This window comes from Pteropus alecto, unplaced genomic scaffold (genome assembly GCF_000325575.1).
Source record: "Pteropus alecto unplaced genomic scaffold, ASM32557v1 scaffold182, whole genome shotgun sequence".
NCBI lineage: Eukaryota > Metazoa > Chordata > Mammalia > Chiroptera > Pteropodidae > Pteropus > Pteropus alecto.
The window spans coordinates 2,089,757-2,109,644 of record NW_006433946.1 but is presented as its reverse complement, the minus strand read 5'-3'; the positions used below and the strand labels follow the sequence as shown (position 1 = coordinate 2,109,644).

The following is a 19,888-nucleotide window of genomic DNA, read 5'->3' as shown; positions in this document are numbered from 1 at the left end:
TATCATCAGCAGTTTGCATTTAATGGGCAGGATCAACAATACACTGCCACTGCCCTATCTCAGGGCTGTATCAATTCTACAATTCTTGTTTATAATTTCATCTTCAGATATCTTTTCATTCTAGAGGATATCATACTAGTTCATTACATTGATGATATCACATGTTTGGACCTGGAAATGTCTGAAGTACTTAAGACCCTATGTGCTACTTAAGACACTTTGGTAAGACACATGAATACTAAAACATGGCAAATCCCACACAAGTCCAGATCCTTGCCATGTTGGAGATTGGTCTGGGGCACATCCACATATCTTTCCCAAGATGAGGATAAGTTGATGCATCTAGCACCCCCTACCAATAAGAAAGAGGTACAATACTTAGTGGGTCTGTTTGGGTATACTACTCCAACCTATTCACCAAGAAATCTGAAAGGTTGCCTGTTTTGAATGGAGTGCAGAACAAGAGACGCCTGAGCCACAGGTCCAGAATACTGTGTGAGCTTGACCATCTGAGCAGCAGATCCAATGGTGTTTATAGTGTCTTGGCAGATATCGTTTTTGGTAAACCTGTATAACTGTATCAGAGTACAGACTTTTAGACAGCTATTTTGTTTGTTTGTTTGTTTGTTTGTTTGTTTTGAGAATCAACTATCTTGGTTTGAGCCTCAGTAGAGATTGGAATTTTGAACCTCTTAGTGGACCAAGAGCCACTAAGTGAACTGTGTGTTTGTGGCCCAGCAAGCCCTAAGTTGAGTGTAGACACATCACCATATAGAAGTGGTATATACAGAATCAGACTCAAACAGGTCCTGAATGAATAAATAAGTGGTGCAGATGCCATGGTCCCATACACTGGCTACATTGCAGCTCTTCTCATTTTACACCTATGACCTCAAAGGGAGTTTCCTATAAGCAGCTCACAAAGAAAGAAAAGTGAGGCTCATTTTACAGATGGTTCTGCACAATATATTGGCAATTCCTGCACATGGCTAGCTAGAGTACTACTGCCTCATCCTGGGGCGAACCGAAAAGACAGTGGAGATGAGAAATCTTTCCAGTGAGTTAAACACTGAATACTGCACGTGGTTGTTCATTTTTCCTTGAAGGAGAGATGGCCAGAGATGTGGATTTGTGTTGCTTTGTGGGTAGTGGCTAACAGTTTAGCTGAATGGTCACGGATTTAGAAGGAATAAATATGAGGCCTTCGAAAACTGGAGATCAGGAGCACTGGGGAAGATGTATGTAAATAGACCACTGTTAATGGGCACACAGTGGAAGATACTTGTGTCAGATGTGAATGATCACAAAGGAGCGGCCTCGGCAGAGGAGGATGGACAACATAGATGTCAGCCAGGCCCTTTCTCCAGCCATCCCTATCCTTGTCCAGTGGGCACCATGAACAAAGTGAGGACAGCAGTAGGATGAATGCTACGCATGGACTCAGCAACGTGAACTTCCGCTCGCCGAAGCTAATTTAGATATGGCCACTGCTAAATGTCGAACTAGCCAAGGTCGGAAACCAACAGTGAGGCTTGATGCAGCATCATTCACTAGAGGAATCATCTAGCCACATGGTGGCAGGTAGATTATATGGGATTATTTCTATCATGGAAGGGGTAGTGCTTTTTTTTCAATGAAATACACACTTACTCTGGGTATAGATTTACCTTCCCTGCCTACAGTGCTTCAGCAAAAACCACCATCCATATACTTACAGAATGCATTATTCACAACCATGGCATTTCACACAGTATTGCTTCTTACCAAAAAAACAAAAAGAAACAAAACGAAACAAAACAAAACAAAACTAAAAAACACCTCATTTTATAGTAAATCAAGTGCAGCAATGGGCGTATTCCCTATTGAGTTCCCTATCGCTTTGGAGCAGCTGAGTTGGTAGAATGGTGGAGTGGCCTTTGGATGATTCAGTTACAGCACCAGCTGGGTGGTACCCTGTGAGGCTACAGAAATGTCTTTGAGGATGTAGTAGTATATGCTTCAAATATCTGACAAATGTTGCTCTTTCTCACATAGCCAAGAATCTTGGCTCTGGGAGCTAAAGCATGAAAACGGGAATAGTTCCTCTCATTCTACCTCTAATGATCCACCAGCAAGTTTTGGCTTTGTCGGTCTAGAGATCTTTGTTTCCAAGGGAGAATTGCTTCCACCAGGGAGCAGGACAATGGTTTCATTAAACGACAAGTTGAAAATGCCACTTTTTCTACCTTGGGCTCCTCATACCAGTGAACAAAAAAGCAAAATATAAGTTAATGCTATAGTGGCTGGAGTGATTATGAGTATCAGGGGTAACTGGGCTGCTGTTACACAAGATGCATAAGGAGTATGTCTAGAATTCAAGAGGTCCCTTGTGGAGCCCCTTAGTACCTCCATTCTATGTTAAAAATTAAGCCAAGACTGCTTATGGGCCACACACCCCCATTTCTCTACCACCTTAAATATCAGTTTACAATTTAAATTGCAAGATATCAGTAGGTGAATCAGAAGAGGAATGGGCATCACCTAAATAAGGACAAAGTGATTTTGTTTTTACTTTTGGAGGGAAATTTAGCATGCTTTTGGTTTTATAATGAATGATTGCATGATGTTAGATGGAAGGATGATTTTGCTATTATCTTTACTTAGAAATTAAATGTGGATAAAAGAGGAGTATATACCTGCTAAACTGACAAAGAGTAGATCATAGTACTTTGACACTGGCTACTAGAGACATTTTATATGAAATCTGGGAGGCAGAAGTGAAGCAGCCACTATATTCTGCAGGTTGTTGTTTAAAGATCATAAAAGATACAGAGGTGCCAAGAGATTCAAGTTTGTCCTTTGTCTTGATTCACACTGAGTCTCTTTCTTCTTCCCCAATGCCTATTCTATACCTAGGCACACATTTACATATAATAGAGTAAGCTCCCTAAAGTCAATGAATTTATTCATTGTTACATCACAGGGCCAGACATTCAATAAACTTGTTGACTTTCTTTTTAAAAACTTACCTTCATGTTTTTCCTTTCTATTGTCTTCCATTAATGTGGTAAGAATTAAATTAATTTTAGACTGGGAAGAATTCAGAGATTTTAATTCTCACATTTTACAGATAAATCAATCGGATTTAAACAGCTAGTTTAAGGAAGAACAAGTATTAGAATTTAGGTTTCTTGGCTCCTAGCTCCTTGCTTTTTTCTTTTCCAGTATATGGCTTAAATGCAATGAAAATAACTTGCCTTTGTAAAAAATATATATATTGTAATATGTCATATGTTATCTCCGATAATCCTTTCAATAACTTTCTGAAGTAAGCAAGGAAATTATTTTATTTTTTAAATACAGTAGTAAAGAAAAAAGAAAACAAACTACTTATCCAAGGTATATATTTTTATATGAAAGTAAAACAATTTTTCCCTTTTATATTTTTAAAAGGATATTATAAACACTGATTGATTTGTATTCTTTTTGTCTTACACATGGCTGAATTTGTAGAATGTGTGAATTAGTGCATTTGATAAGAATATACTAAGGATCACTTACTTCACCATATTCATGATGAATATGTATCATCAAATGATCCACCCAACTCTGGTGGCTGGTATGGATGGTGAGGACAGAGACTCAAGGGTCATTATCATGAAAGACTTTTGAAATGAGCAAGAAAAAGATTACTGACTGTCCTCTTATTAGAATATTGAGTATTGTCTAGATACCAGACAATCTCTAGGGCTTGTCTAATTCTATGGGTGTATGAGCATTTGATTGTCCTTGGTAGGTCCATTTAGCAATTCCATAGAGATGAAAGTTAGCTTGTGGAAGTTTGATGATGAAGTAAATGTTTCACGTGCATGGTGAAGCAAGTGAGCCCTGTTCATTAACAAGCAAATGGATTTCGTCCAATAGAGAATATAAATCCCATTTTAGCACACAAGTTATAAGAGGACAAGGCACCTTGATCAATGGTGCCATAAAATTATCATTTGGGGAAAAGAAAATCAGGCCGTTTTCCTAAAGTACGTGGAATAAATGTTAGACAAAAGCAACCAAGCAAAAACAGGAAATATCCAGCACAGCTGCCTAAAAATGTACAACATAACTGTAGTATGAAAACAACTAAATGAAATTAGATCACAATTGACAGTTTGGAATAAATTATTTTTAACATACACATACACACACAAATATAAACATACCTATAATTATAAAAGGATCCTTCAAATAAGAAAAAAAAAATGATCTGAAAACAACCAAAAAGTAGAAAAGGTTTCAAAGGCTATGAAGAGGAAAAAGTACAGAGATAAAAAAAAAATCTCATGATGGGACACTTAACGTTACAACAAATCAGATGGATTCAAATTAAATAACAATTTTTTTGCCATTAGTTTACAAATATTAAAAAGGATGGCATTCCCATGTTCATTGCAGTATTATTCACAATAGCCAAGGTATGGAAACAACCATCAATGGATAAATGGATAAAGAAAATGCAGTACACACACACACACACACACACACACACACACACACACACACACACACTAGAATATTATTCTGCTTTGAAAAACAATGAAATTCTATCATTCGCAACAATATGGACAACCCTGGAGGGGATCATGCTAAGTGAAATAAGCCAGACAAACACAACTACTGCATGGTATCACATGCACAATCTAAAACAAAAACAAAAACAAAAAAAACAACAACACTCCCAACCAAAGTTGAACTCATTTAAAAAGAGTTAAAAAGTGGTTCCCAGGGACTGGAATTGAGAGGGGAAATAGGGAGAGGTTGATAAAAGAATACAAACTTCCATTTATAGAATGAATAACATCTGAGGATCTAGTTATAACGTGGTAACTATACTTTGATAACACTATTGTATAATTCAAGTTTGCTGAGAGAGCAGAACTTTCTCACCAAAAAAGATAATTATGTGATGTGATAAATGGTTAATTAACCATAATTAACATGATGGGAGGAATCTTTTCACAATATACACATACACTTCAAATATCTTATAATTATATTTGTCAGTTATACCCCAATAAAGCTGAAATAGGATGACAGTCACATGCAAAGCTTTGGCAGTGTAAGATGGTACTTAATTTTGGGAGGGCAATTTCAGTAAACGAAAAGCTATGTACAGAAGTATTGACCCACAGTTTTACTCCTAGACATCTATTGTGAAATAATTGTTAGTGTACAAAAAATATGAAAATATATCTGTTACATTGTTTATAATATCAAGAAATTGTAAAGTAAAATTACCACATAAAATATACTTCTGAAATAATCTGCACCAAACAACATTTTTCTATTCAACAGTTTTAACAGTGTTTTACCTCTGGTGAAGGAAGTGGGCCAGGCGAAACAATCACGCTTTTCTTTTTAAACGTTTTCCTTCGTTTGAATTTGTTACAAAAAAAAAAAGTCAGGTATATATTTATTACTTTTATAATATAAGAATTTAAAAAGGAGAACATAAAACTGCCTGTTCCTAGCCCAAATCTGACACAATGGAATTTTTCAGTTCTACTCATAATTTTTCAGTTCTACTCATAATACTTAACCAATATGATGATTTCCATGTTTTCCCATTTTTGAGAACAAAAAGAACAGAAAAACCCAGGAGTTATTTCTTACTAAAGTGTTAGTTATGGGGACCTTAAAAAATTCTGAAGTAGGGAGACTTATACCTAAATTGACATTATTTTTAGATTGAAAAGAATTAAGTAATTTGGGGCACGTGGCTCAAATATAAAAACCTATGCTATAAGTGCTTTTTCTGCTGAAGACTGTTGTTATGTGGGACAACAAACAAAATTGACAGCTTCCTCAAATGTTTCACTTTCCAAAATGGCTCCATTAAAATAACAGGCAATGTGATATGAAGAAGAGAATGTTGAAAGGAAGACCTGAACCCTACTGCTGGCCCTGTGTTCCACTAGCTACTTGACCTTGTGAAATACACTTAACCTCAGAGTCTTCAGTCCTTCATCTGTACTATGATATTAATAACTGCTCTCCCTTCCTTGTAGGGTTGTCCTTTGAGCTTAATGAGATTTCACATGTGAAAGCATTTTACAAATTGTATAAAAATGAAAGATGTTACTACATCAGAGTCTGCTTTATATACCTTTGCTCACCCAGTATTTTTATTTCTTAGAACTTAAACCAATGCAGAAATAATAAACTCTGCAGTATTTTTGCAGTGTTTAATGTCTGCCTCAATCGCTGTGTTACAGACTCTGTGATAGCAGAAATCATGCCTTTCTTTCTTTTTTCTTTCCTTCCTTCCTTCCTTCCTTCCTTCCTTCCTTCCTTCCTTTCTTCCTCCCTTCCTTCCTTCCTTCCTTTTTAATGAATAGGAAATAATGGCTTTTTGAGTCTTAAGAGATAATGACATTTTGAGAAATGTTCCAAGCTTAAAGACTCACTCAAAATGCATTTATTTCTCTCGCAAAAAGGCAAACACACCTGATTTCTCCTCACTTGCATATTTCATAAGTCTGGTAGTAGGAAGAAAGTTAATTTGGAAGAGATTTGTTAAGATTAAATGTGAGATAATGCCAGAAGGAAAAAAAAACATGAAATAATGTAACCCCCTTCACCTTAATTCTCTGCTTCCTCCTCCTCCACCTTTGACTGAATGGAATTCACACAGGTTTAATCAGTCCTATTTATGGATTTTATTCATTCTGTCACCAGAGGGTGCCACACCGTATGATGGTTCTGTGTGTAGCCCTCTTCTCTTAGCATTCAAAGAGCGGTGGTCTTACTAGAACTCATAGTTAGGAGCATAACAGAGCTAATAAGTAGAAGCTGGGTTTTTAGTTCCCATCAGCCCATCTGTATTTATGCCTCCCTCTACAGTGTAGTGTTTTTTTTTTTCACCCTCTCAATCTTCTAAGGTAGTTTCCTTTTATTTTGTTCTAATGCATTATTATTACTTTGTGACAAAAAATAGTTTAACTTTTTTTCCCAAACTGTAATATCTTTTCTAATTTTTGCACCCTGCTAAGATGTGGTTGAATAGTCAATGCCAAACTAAAATTTATGCCATATTGGATGCATCATGGGAATTTTGATAATCTCTCCCTCCATAGTTATTAAGGACCAATATGGGAAAATAAAACTTGCATAAGATAATGACATATCGGAGTTTGTTAGGACTATCAAAACTTTTTTAAGCAGTCATTATACCAGTAATTTTTGTTGACATCATAGAATATAGGGTACACTCAAAATGTAACTATAAAATAAATTAAACAAAATTAAACAAACCAAAGTTTATTTTATTTTATAAAATAAATTGCAAAGAGAGTAGTCCATACAAAATAAACTGTGGTATTTTGATGTAAGGCCTCTCTCAATGCACATAAAGGGAAAAAAAGCACTACATCAAGGAACACTTGGGCCACTGAATTATTGTAGTCTAATATTCGAATTCCTTTGTCAAAGCTTTAAATCATAAGTGGTAACCACAGGTCCCAAAAGTTTGAGGTCAATTCTTATTTCAGATACGATGCCCCATAGTCTCTTAAGCATATACACGTGTAATCTTTAAGCCATCTGTCTCCACTTTATTTTTCATCCAAAGGCCTTTTGACAAGGCCTTTTTCTTTGTTACTCTACATCTTGTTCTCTTTCTTTCCTCAGCAAGGACCCTGTAGACCTGCTGGAGCACAGCTCTTGCATTTCAACTTACCATAACTGATTGTTCTGACTATACAGTTTTCTTTTCCCTTTGCCTTTCATGGTCATAAAGAATACTAAGGAAAAAGTTTATAGTGATAGCGTAGGCTGTGTTAGAACTTCTCTTTCTTAATATAGATTGATATACATCAAGGGCAAGTAGAGGAATCATCAAACATTCAGAGTATTTGATGATCCACAGTCATGGCTTGACTTTCTTCCTAACACTCCAACAGCCAGACTCTCAATCGTCTGTCTAATCCCCCTATAACACCATGTTCTAGCAGCTACATTTTGATATCATTTCATTTAATTCTGAATTTGTAAAAGATTGAAAATATCTGTTTGGCTAACTCTTTTTGTAAAAACTTTTACCACACTTGGTTCATATAAATAAAATCGGTACAGGGCAAGAAAAAGTAACAGTACTTCTCAATTTTCCTTCTTCGGGAGGAGGGTGTTCCTGTAAGCAAGCCTTTTCTTTTAAGGTCACAAAGTATTCTAAGATGACCTGCATAGCAATGGTTTCTGTAGTACAAGAACTTCCCCTTCATAATATAGATTAAGCTGCATCTTAGTGAAGGAATCATTAAACCTTGAGTGTGCTTGAATTATGTACTAAATGATGATTACGTTACTAAGGTCTCATATGGGGTCGGTAAAAATGAACAACAAATTAAAAAACCCTTTCAGGATACATTATTTTTAGTTTTTTTTTCAATTGAATAAATGGGCAAGATAAAGCTTGATGAGCCTGTTTATGAATTAATTTAAAAGTAACAAAAGTGAATGTGTCTGGCAGTATTAAATAATGTACAAAAATCACTCATGTGGGAAATAATTGTAATAAATAATTTAACTTGGCTTAAAGGATTAGACAGTATAAGTATTAAGTAACCTGTTGTTGATGGGAGGCAAAACAAAAAGATACGGGGCATATATGCTCCATTATGAGTTGCTGTTATTTTGATTTATTATTCCAAAGGGGTGTATGTGTGTGTGACAGAGAGAGATGTACTTCTGACAGAGGAAAATTTTTTGAGAACACAAGTGTCATTAAATAGTAGCTTCCCTGTGGTCTGCTCAATAAAGGCCCACCTTAACCAGTAAGGAGGTCACACAAGGTGACGCCATGGGGAGGGGCACAGAAAAATTAAATCCAAATAACCTGTCTGTTCCTAAACTACCACTTACAACTTGGATAAACAGTACAGTGAATAAGGCCATGGCCCTGTACTAAGTATAAATTAAATCATCACTCTAGAACAAATGGCAGATTCTTACTTCAGTTAAATTTCACCAAACTGGATTATTGGGGAAATAGAGAAGGAATGAGTTGAGATTGATGCTAGTATTGTTCAAAATCTAGTTTCGAGATTTTCTAGCCACTCAGACTTTATCTGATGAATGTTAAATTAATTTTTAAAAAGCTAGGTGTTTGCCGATGTAACTTCTATGAGATCATTTTATTTTCAAAAATATGTTTCTCTTCCTGACTTAAAGATACATCATGAGAATGTTTGTGATTTTTCTGCATCCAAGGATCGAGTTTTCCACAAATACATGGAAATTTGTTAATGGTAAAATATACATTCTAGAAGAGGTCTCATATATGTGTATATGTTTGAAAAGTCAAATAATATGACTGAATTTATAATAGAAAACAACAGAACCCTGACACATCCAATTCCACTTCACTTCCCTGTACTCTAACACATCCATCTGTAACACTTTTAGCTATATATTCTAGTATTTAATTCTATATCTCCAAGTAACATGCTTTATCACTGTTTCTTAGTTTCTTTTTAAATTTTAGATATTATCTATGAACTTTCTGTTATTAAAGATGAGAATTTAGCTCTGTACATCCCTTCCTGGTCACACCTGCCACATTCCCTTCGACACATACTCACGGAATCTTCAGTTATTCCTATTCTGCCAATAGAGATATTTTATCATTTGTAGTTAAATAAATATGCAGAGTTTACATTATTGATATTATTATTATTATTATTATTATTATGGAAGTATTTTTTAGAGATGATCAATATAGTGGTAATTGCATTTTGCTTCTTATACAGCTTTTTGTTTTTCTTGAAGTTTACATTTGGCTTTATTTTGTTTGGTTTCCTATATAACAACCATTAATTAATCTCCTAACGTCTAACAAATCTAAATTTCTCCATCTATTTTAAAATTAAGTATCATTCTATTATTTGAGTTAGGCCTTTTGAAGCCTTGTTTTATCCAGTTACAATCTGGACTCATCATCTCTAGGCCTTTAATGCCACTATCATCCTGAGCCTCCTTTTATTAATACTCTAAGACTTTTCTTCACATTTTCTTAGTTTTCTTCATCATATTGGTGGAAAATATGATCAAATACATTTCTGAGAAATATTTATAAGAGATAAATGTCTTAAGTACATGTCTGAAAATGTTTCTATTTCATTCTCACCCTTAGATTAATAGTCGATTCGAACATATGTTTATACATTGGAAATAATTTTTTATTCAAAACTTTGAAGGAATTGAGTCATTACCTTCTAGCTTCCACTGCTGTTATTTAGAAGGTTGGTGTTCACATGTTCCGATTATTTCTTTCTGCCTCTAAAAGCTTTTAGGATTTTCTCAATATCCATGGTGTTCTGACATTTCACAGGGATTCTTTTAGTATAGATCTTTTTTTAAATCATTGTATGAGATCTTGAGAGTAATTTCAATCTGAGAATTCACATTATTCAGTTCTTGGAAATTTTATACAGTTTTAATTTATTCTCTCTTATCAAAATGCCAATTTTTGAAATTTATATCTCTTAGACTTTTCATCTAATTTTCTTATCCTTTCCCTCAACTTTATTTTCATGAACTTTTAATTTCTACAATCACATTTTTTCACTTCTAATATTTCTTTCATGATCTCTGGTTGTTGCTTTTAAAACTTATAGGAGTTTGTTCTTGTGTCGTGAATATGGCTAATAATTTTTAGTATGTTTTATCCTAGTTTATCTGTATTTTTTTTCTGCTTTTCATGTTTGAAATTTTTCTCTAACATCTAATGATCCTTTCTTTGATGTTTGTGTTCAGCTGATTAATAAGAAATTGCTATTTTTATAGGTTAAAATTGTTTAGTATTGGTAATTTCCTATGGTTTAAAAGTTCAGCTTAAAAAGCGGAAGCTCTGGTTGCAGAGTTGGAGGTACTGAGAATTTAATCATTTAGTATGGAGACTCTTATTTAATGTTCTTGGTACCTTACTTCCACCCTCCATTATGCCTGATTCCTTAAGTACAGAGCCTATCTTATGCAACTTCTCCAGAATGCAAATCTCCAGTCTATTGCTGGAATAAAGAAGGGTAAGTGGGCTGAGAAACCAACCAAGAAAGAGGATCCAGGTATACAACTATTTCTTTGAAAATCTCAACTCATTCTATTTTCCACTATGCCTTGGAGTTTTAGAATTACCTGGCATGGGCAGTTCCTAAGCCTTTACAACATTCTGCAATAAGTATTAGCTTGTTTTGGTTCACCTTGCCTGCCCCCTCCTTGTATTTTGATTAGTCAGTTATAATTCATCCATTCACTTTCCAAATTTTGACTTCCATTGTTTTCTATTTCTCCACCTGTCTTTGTTATGTGTGTATGTGTGGGGCGGGGGGCGGGGAGGAGGAGGGAGGCGCTAACGCTTGTTTTATATTTTTCTTTTTCAGGAAAGAGCAATGATAAATCCATGTATTCAATCTCTATAGTTTTGGGTTAAAAACTGAGATCATTTAATTTCACCCTTCATTTGGTAGGAACACAAAATCTCAGAAAAATAGTTTGGCCAAGTCACTGAGAGTTCAGTTAGAGAACCAGAAGCAGACTCCAGATCCCCGATTGCCAGTATAATTTCTGCTACAACATTAGCTCTCATTACAGATCATTATTCTTTTCTCTTAATTATACAAATGATTAGATTTTTTCAAGAAACTTACTTCTACTTCCTTAAATAATTCAATAGCCACAGGACTATAGAAAATTTATTCCCTGGCTCATTGTTTGTATAAAGTGTTTTTCCACTGTTGTCCCAATATATATGTACTCCCTACTAGGTAATGACGAAGTATTTAAAATTTCACAAACAGTGCAGCTAAAAGTAGACAGTTATTATTCTTACATATGCAATTAACATTTGTAACCTAGAGAAGACGTTTGCTCTGGGCTGGAGATGACAAGTGTTTTTTCTTTTTAAACAATTGTAGCAACAGAACAAATGATCCACAGAAATGGTATAAGCTTCTCATCCCATGTACATCCCACCATATTTTTAATTGTAATAATGACTATAATTTATTGAAATGATAAAAATTCCACAATTTAAAATAAATCAACACAGAAAATCATTCAAAAGACCAAATCATTTAAAACACCGAAAGACAAATGTAATCACTTTTATAATTTTATAAACCTAATTCCAGATATCCCTCATACTTACATAGAGAAAGGAGATATGTTGAAAGGAGATTTGTCAAAATAATTTTAGAACAATGTAGTATTTAAATAAAATATATTTGATTTAATTGTACTTGAAAGGAATTTAATAGAAAAAAAAGATCAGGTTAAAACTGTAGTAGTTATTGAACTTCAGATAAACATGGCTTCATCATGTAAAGAAAGCATTAAGATGGAGCTCTTTTAAACTCATCCTTCAATTTCACTCACTATAAATTGACTTGCTGTTATAAAAGATTCTCATCCTCTTTATAGACTAGCACTTTGAATAAGGGTTAAAAGTTGTGGACTTTGAAGTTAAAATGCTTCATTCAAATCTTATGTCTATCATTCAATAGCTGTATAAATTTGGGCACATTTCTTAAGCTTTCCATGCCTCAGTTTCCTCAACTATATTATAGCAAGGATAATAGCAGGTACCTCAAAAGTGCTTTGTGAGAATTGAGTTCTTAGACACCTTTAGAAAACCAATGACCTCTGCAAGTGTTAAATATTATTATGCACTCTTGTCCTTCAAACACTTTAGTCTGATTCTTGATGGTTATATTATTTTTCATTTATCATATCTGTAGAGTATTTGTATTTTGTTTAATAACATTAATAATAACAGTTTTTTTAATTTGGAGATGTATGTGTAAATTGATCAAATTACCATTTTTTTGCAGCAGCTTCTTCATTTCTGAGTTTTTTAAATAAATTTATTTATTTATTTTAATTAGTTTCAAGTGTACAGTACATTGGTTAGACATTTATATAGTTTATAAAACGATCCCCCCAATTGCTCCTTCTCTCCTCTGGTTTAATTTATTTTATAGATGGTTCATTGCTTTAAACCTCTATATGGCTCATAATCCCTCTCCAACCTAAAAGACCAAGTCCACTCTCAGTAATCTAGCTCTTGGCAACGTCTGTAGCCCTGTCTGTCAACCTGCTCCATCATCATTCCATATTCTCCATGTCCTCCATTTCAAACATGTTCTCCTTCCACGGATGTGCCAGGCAGGCTCTTTAAAACCTTTATGCCTTGATACGTTTGTTTGAAATACTGTTTTTCTCTAACTTCCTTGGCAAATATCTACTTTACTTACAACATATACTTTCTCCACTTCAATAGATGACATCATAGTCCTTCTAAATCACTCAGCCTCTAAACCTAGGAGTTATTCTCTATTTCTCTTTCTACCTCATATCCCATAACTAATTCATCAGTGAGTTCTACCACCTCACCTCCACACTCTATTCTAAATCCAGCTACTCTTCATAATATTTACTGCTGTGATGCTGGTATAAACCATCATCTTGTCTTGCATTGATACCTCAGAAAATTCCTAAATTGTTTCCCTTCCTCTAACCTTGCCCCTTTACAAACTTCTCTTTATACAACCATAATTCTCATCTCTTCTCTGTTACAAACTTATGTTGATTTAATAGGTTTAATGAGTATCCTGAGGTTTTTCTAGTGTTATTTTTTTTTAAGTTGTAATATACAATAAGTATGCAATGAAAGTTAGAGATAATCTTAGAGAATGAGTTTCTTTATTATCTAACAAAAAAAAGTCTTTGTTTTCTAATCAGAAAACATTATTGTCCTTTTTTTTAGAAAGGACTGGAAAGCAACTTCTCTCTCTTTATTTTCAAAATTTAAAGTGTATTTTAAAAATATATTTTTATTTTCTTAAAATTTGCAGCCTATGAATCAATGAATGAGTTGGAAGATATATTTTAGATTTTTAGATGTGAGTCATTTTACATAATGACATTTTTGAAAAGTTCTTTGGCATTTAAAAGTTCTTTGTTCTTTGTGAAATACAGGCTGCTGTTTTCTATCAACCCTAAGGTTTCTCCTAGAGCAGTTTCTTTTGATATTTTGAACTGACAAGGAATGAAGTAGGGGGAAAAAAAAAAAAAAAGGAAGGAAGGGAGGAAGGAAAAAGGGAGGGGGGGAAGGAAAAAAAAAAAAAAAATTTAAGTGAAAGGTGAATTAATAAATGCTATGTCAATCTTGCATGTCAGGACTGAAAAAAAAAAAAAAGGAAGGAAGGGAGGAAGGACAAAAGGAGAGAGGGAAGGAAATAAGAAAAAAAAATAATGCATGCAAAAATTCCTACCACTGAAAACAAAGTAAAAGGTTAATGCTCTACTAGTAGTAATATGACTTTTCCTAACATTGCTACCAATTATAGTAGCAACAATAGACATTTCTTGAACATTTTCTATGTGCCAGGCTCAGAGAAAAGCATTTTACAAGTATTTTCTCTTTTAATATTTGTGCTATAAGATGTTAAGTAAATTGCTTTAAGTCACCCAGCTAGTAGGAGGCATTGCGAAACCCTAAACTCAGGTCTCCTAATCTGATGCTCTGACACTATCTGACACTCTTTTATAGTATCTCTCATCATTAAATCATGAATAAAATGCAAAAATATCCCTCAAGGTTGAGTTAAAAAACTGGAAATATTTGTGGCTATAGTTTTTGTTTCCTTCATTGAAAAATAGATTGTGTTTCGCAGTTTTAAATCACAACGATTCCATTAGCATTCAGCTTTTGCTGTGGAAGGGTTTGGATCTTTGCCATTAAATGCCCTTTAAAGTGAAATTTGGCCAAGTCATAGCCTAGAAGCAATAGCAGGGTTGAATTGATCTACTAAAATGAAATTGCCAGACTTGAGTGGTCTAGCAACCATAATGCATTATGCTGACTACATAGATTCCAAAGTTCTTTTTAATACCATTAAAGCACTAATTTTTCATGTTCAGAGATGTTCACAAATAGTTTACCTAATTTCTTTCACTTATTTTGGAAACATACAATAATACCAGTTTATAAACCACAGCTAGAAGAAGATACTTACATCACATCCCCCAATTCTCTACCTAATCCAAATTTACAGGAATTTAAGGTAGGGAGTACATAGCCTGAAGTGTAGCTTACAGGATTATTGCCTTACTTGCCAATTTAGGACTCTAGGTTGTAAGTGACAGAAATTCAAAGGAGCTTGGGCACAAAATGAATTTATTGGTTCCTATAAATGTAAGTTTTGGGAGTGTTTGCTTTGTAGTATACTTGGATCTAGATAATCAAAATCTAACAATGTTGTCATGAACCTGACTCATTTCAGCTCTCAACTGTGCCTCCTCTGTGTTTTCTTAATTCCCAGGCAGGCAATATTCAAGTGGTGGCAAAGACGGCTAATATTCTGAATTTATCTTAGTAACATCATAAGAATTAAAGTTCTTTTATCCTCGTTACTTTGGCCAAAGTTCTTGGAATGGCTCCCATTAGCTCTTTTTTGGAATATGTAACCATCCCTGAGTAATTATGAAGCCAGGGGTGAGGGTAGAATGCTCTGAATAACCACTCAAGTCTGGAAGTCTATTTTTAATAGATCATTTGTGTTCCACTATTGCCCTTGATGATAACTTGGCCAAATTTAACTTTAAAGGGCATCCATCCTCATGCAAGGCTGAGGACTTGAGTCAGTCTCACTCAATCTCCATGGTTGAGAAGTGGAAGACGTGTCATTCCTATTACTAGGACAAGGGGAAATAGATATTGATCAGACAAAACAATAGAAATCTAGTATACCTGGATCTGTTTTTTCAAGTGACAGAGAAATACGGTAATCTCTCATTGGCTTCTCACTAGTATGAAATTTTACTTTACAGTAATTTATTTCAATTCAAATTTTCCATATTGGGCATATTTGGGTCCTAACATAAAGCTTGGATTTCCCATTGTTTTCTCTGGGAATAATTAGAAAGAGAACTAAATATCAGCATAGAAAATGGAGGTAAAGTGAGCAATAGAACAGGAACAGAATTGTTTAAGATAAACTTAGAGAACATATGAAATGCTGTGTCCTGTGTTAGGGATCTTTCAACTTCAGTTACAAGTGGTATGTCAAGAGAACGGATGACATCTGCTTTGGAGTGACTTTATCTTGGGTAGAACCAACATTTTATGCCTCCCAATTGAGAGGGAGTTAAAATACTTAGGAACTCGGCTAAATTTTTTCCATCTCGAGTGTCAAATTTTTCTTTTTCTCTGGGACTACATTTCTGTGGTGAAATGTAGAAGGTGATATAAGTAAATAAAAATCATAATATCAGAAAGGTATTAAACATTTAGTTGAAAGAATAGATATAAAGAATAAATTTTAGTATTTATATGCAGCCAAGAAAAGTTAATCAATGAATGCCTGGATGAAATTATAGAGAAGAAAAGGTAAATTCTTAAATGTTTACAGTGAAAGATGAAATACAAATAGGAATTAACTGTTAGTACATATTATTATAATTATTAACTAGGAGTAAAAATATTACCTAAGTTGTAGGGTTGTTATAAGAGCGAAATGAGAAGATAATGTATAGAGCTAGGCTTAGAGAAAGTCCTCAATACTTGTAGCTATCATATGAGATGTAAATGTTCTTCCATAGTTACAGTAAAAAATAATAATAACAGCTTTCATAACTTCGCTTATGACCGTGGTGCCTGGCTTTAGTTTTTCCAAAAGGTACAGATTTTCTCAATCATGCAGTAAAGCCAGCATGGATGGTGCATTGAGTGTATTCCATGGACTCTGAAGGAAAATTGTAGATGAGACTAGGCTGAGAAGGCCTCAGAGGAAACTCTCATTGTAGCCACAGAGACCCTGGGAAGAGTGAAGAAGAGGAAGAGTCTGGGCTCTGTGATGCTGCAATTCTGCTCAGATTCTAGCCTACAGCCTAGAAGATATAGTCTGCCAGCCCACGAGGCTTATAGTCATTTACAAAGCTGAAGTGCGTCCCTAGGGAAGCCTCTATATTTACAGAAAACACACTGTTAGCAGACTTCTATTTTCTCAGCTCATTTTTGGCCCCACTCCAATCCATTCTTAGTTTTGTAGCCTGATCTCTTTAAGATGCATTTTCTGTTAGTCCTGATTGATGGACTGCTTAAGAAAGAAGAGCTGGCATTTGAGGTAGTCTAGGTGTTTCTCCCTACTTCTCACTCTCCATATCCCATCAGACCTGTTAATTCTTCCCCCTGAATATTCTAAGCATCCTCCTATTTTTTCATCCTCACTTCCATGACCCAGTTGCAGACATTGATTGTCAACCCCTGGGACTATTGCAGGGGCATTTTATTGTCTCTCTGTTTCTTTTCTCTTCTTTTTCAAAGCTTTCCAAAACGTAGTGCAACCAGAAGTAATCTGAATCAAAGGTAAATCTGGCATTTCACTTCTCTGCTCAGCATTCTTCAGGGAATATCCTTCACCTACAGGACAAAATTTATAATCTTTACGCGACCTTCAAGGGTATCAATGATGTTTCCTGCCAACTGTCACTCCCCGTAGGTTGAATCTTTAACTTCTAGTGGTCTAAATTATGTGTAGTCCCCTAAACTGGCCATACTTTCTACTCTCTGAATTTACCCTTGTCTTCCCCTCTTCTTAGGTCCCTCTCCTCCTTCTGCATTTCCATAAAATCCTTGTGTTTCTCAAGTTTCAATTCAAATGTTATTTTTTTTTCTCTAAAATGTTCTTGACATTGATGGTCTTTAGTTCATCTGCTCATTCATCGAGTCCCTTAAATGCTCTTTCCGTTATATTCCCATAGAAAGTGTCTACTTATTTATAGGAGTGCTCTTATTATGCAATAATTTTTATTTTTATTGTCTATTTCTTTCTAAAAATACTTGAAGGTTCTAAAAGACAAAAGCTATGTCTTTTAATCTAATCCCTACAGCACAGAACAGTACCTGGCACATAACAGGTACCCACTTAAATAATTGTTAAATGAAAGAATTTACTTGGAAAAGTAGGGAAATTAAAGAGGCAATTGGATTATGGTAGGACAATGGAGATCATCCCAACAGTAGTTTCCTATATTATGATCCTGACTGGATCCGACCCTGCATTCTCCCTGCCTGTCCCTCTTCAGAGGAGCATGGAGCAATAACACTGGGTAGTTATTGTTTCATAATTCTGTTTCCCCTTGTGCTTGTGTGACATAGCTATTCACTCCAATCGGCAGGTACTGCCCACTTGATACTCAGAAGAGTGAGTGGGTTAATTGTCTAGAATCCTTATTAGTAAAGAGAAATTTATGATAAATTAATGTCAGGAGATATTGAGCAATAGTGCACAGAACCAAAAAAAGTTTTGAGAGCCATTTTCCTATTTCCATTCTTGGAAAGATAATACTTAATCCACTTTTTGCATCATTACTTTTCCTTCCCACAGCCAATATGTAGGCAACCGGTTGCCATGAAGAGTAACTGTTTTTCTGATTAATTGGAAGCATTAGGAATGGGCACGCTGATGTGCAATGGAAATCGTGAAATATATTGCATAATCCTGTTTCCAAAATAGTCTCTTGGTTTACTTTATTTTGAAGGAATCTCTGAATACTGAAGCACATGTGGAATTTTACATGGTGATTTCATTCATTTCACAGCTATGGTTATGCACTTTTGTTTTTGTGGTATTATTGGGATGGTTCCAAAACATGATTATTATACCATATTTTGAAGTTTGACTCCAGAATGAATTTGAAGAATACTTGTAGTATCTGTTGCCATTTATATAATATACTAATATGCTCTCCTTATGGCATTATGAACAATGAAAAATATTGAATTTATAGATAAAGTGGAGAAAAGAGCAAAATTATTTTTTGCTATCATATTATTATGCAGCTCACTTTCTTTCAGGTTTCCCTCTGGGTTTAATATTAATATTAATAATCTATCAGTCCATAGCTACTTAAGAGTGCTCTCTATGTACCTGGCATTATTTTAGGTAAGGTAGGCAGGATGTTAATGATTACTAATTGAGCACCATTGGCCAAGCACCATACCAGGTACCTAGCACATGCTGTCTCATTGAACCCTTTTTCTTAAATTGAGGTATAATTGACATATTAAGTTCAGGTTATACGAACAACATAATGTTTTGATATTTGTATATATTGTGAAATGATCACCAACATGAGTCTAGTTAACATCTGTCCCCATACATAGTTACAAATTCTTTTTCTTGTGGTGAGAGCTTTTAAGATCTACTTTTCTAGTAATTTAAAATATGCAATACGATATTTTTAACAATAGTCACCCTGCTGTACATTACATCTCATGACACTTATTTTATACCTGGGAGTCTGTGCCTTTCAACCCCCTTTGCACATTTCATTCTTCCTCCAACCCCCTCATTTAACCCTTACAATAGGAGGCATTCTCTCTATTTTATAAAATAGGTAGCAATATCTCGATTCCAAAAATGAAGACATTGGGTTCAAGAGGGTTAAGAAGAAAAATAAGACCTTTTCTTCCTCTCAACAGTCCTAATTCTATGATCAACAGCAGTAACCTTGGGGGATCCTTGGAAGATGACAAACCTTCTCATCCTTTCCATTCTCCTCTTCTGAGTGAACGAATGCCAAGGCCTAAAAGGCAGAGCTGGTCTGCAGAGTGCCAGGGAAGCCTGGGTCTGCCAGTATTCTGAAAAGGAGAACTGATGCTGTACCTTCACTCCCAGGGGCTGGATGGTGGCCTGGACAGTGGCATGGGAGAGCATATCGTATTCTGAAGAGAAGCTGGGCTGCAGGGATCTGAGAACCCCTACCATGAACGTTGGTATCAACCTAGTCCAGTGAGTATGGTCTGCTGGCCCTCATGGAATCGGGGAGCTGCTGAACAAGTGGCTAAGTTCACGCTCTT

At 34.9% G+C, this 19,888-nt stretch overlaps 1 long non-coding RNA gene across 1 annotated transcript in view; it reads left to right on the top strand.

Moving 5' to 3' along the window:
• The window catches only part of LOC112477100, a 135,286-nt gene that overhangs the window by 89,270 nt on the left and 26,128 nt on the right, over positions 1 to 19,888 (top strand). The window contains exon 2 of the long non-coding RNA XR_003045321.1: positions 19,707 to 19,820. This is a non-coding gene — a long non-coding RNA (uncharacterized LOC112477100). The remainder of the gene's footprint in view (positions 1 to 19,706; positions 19,821 to 19,888) is intronic.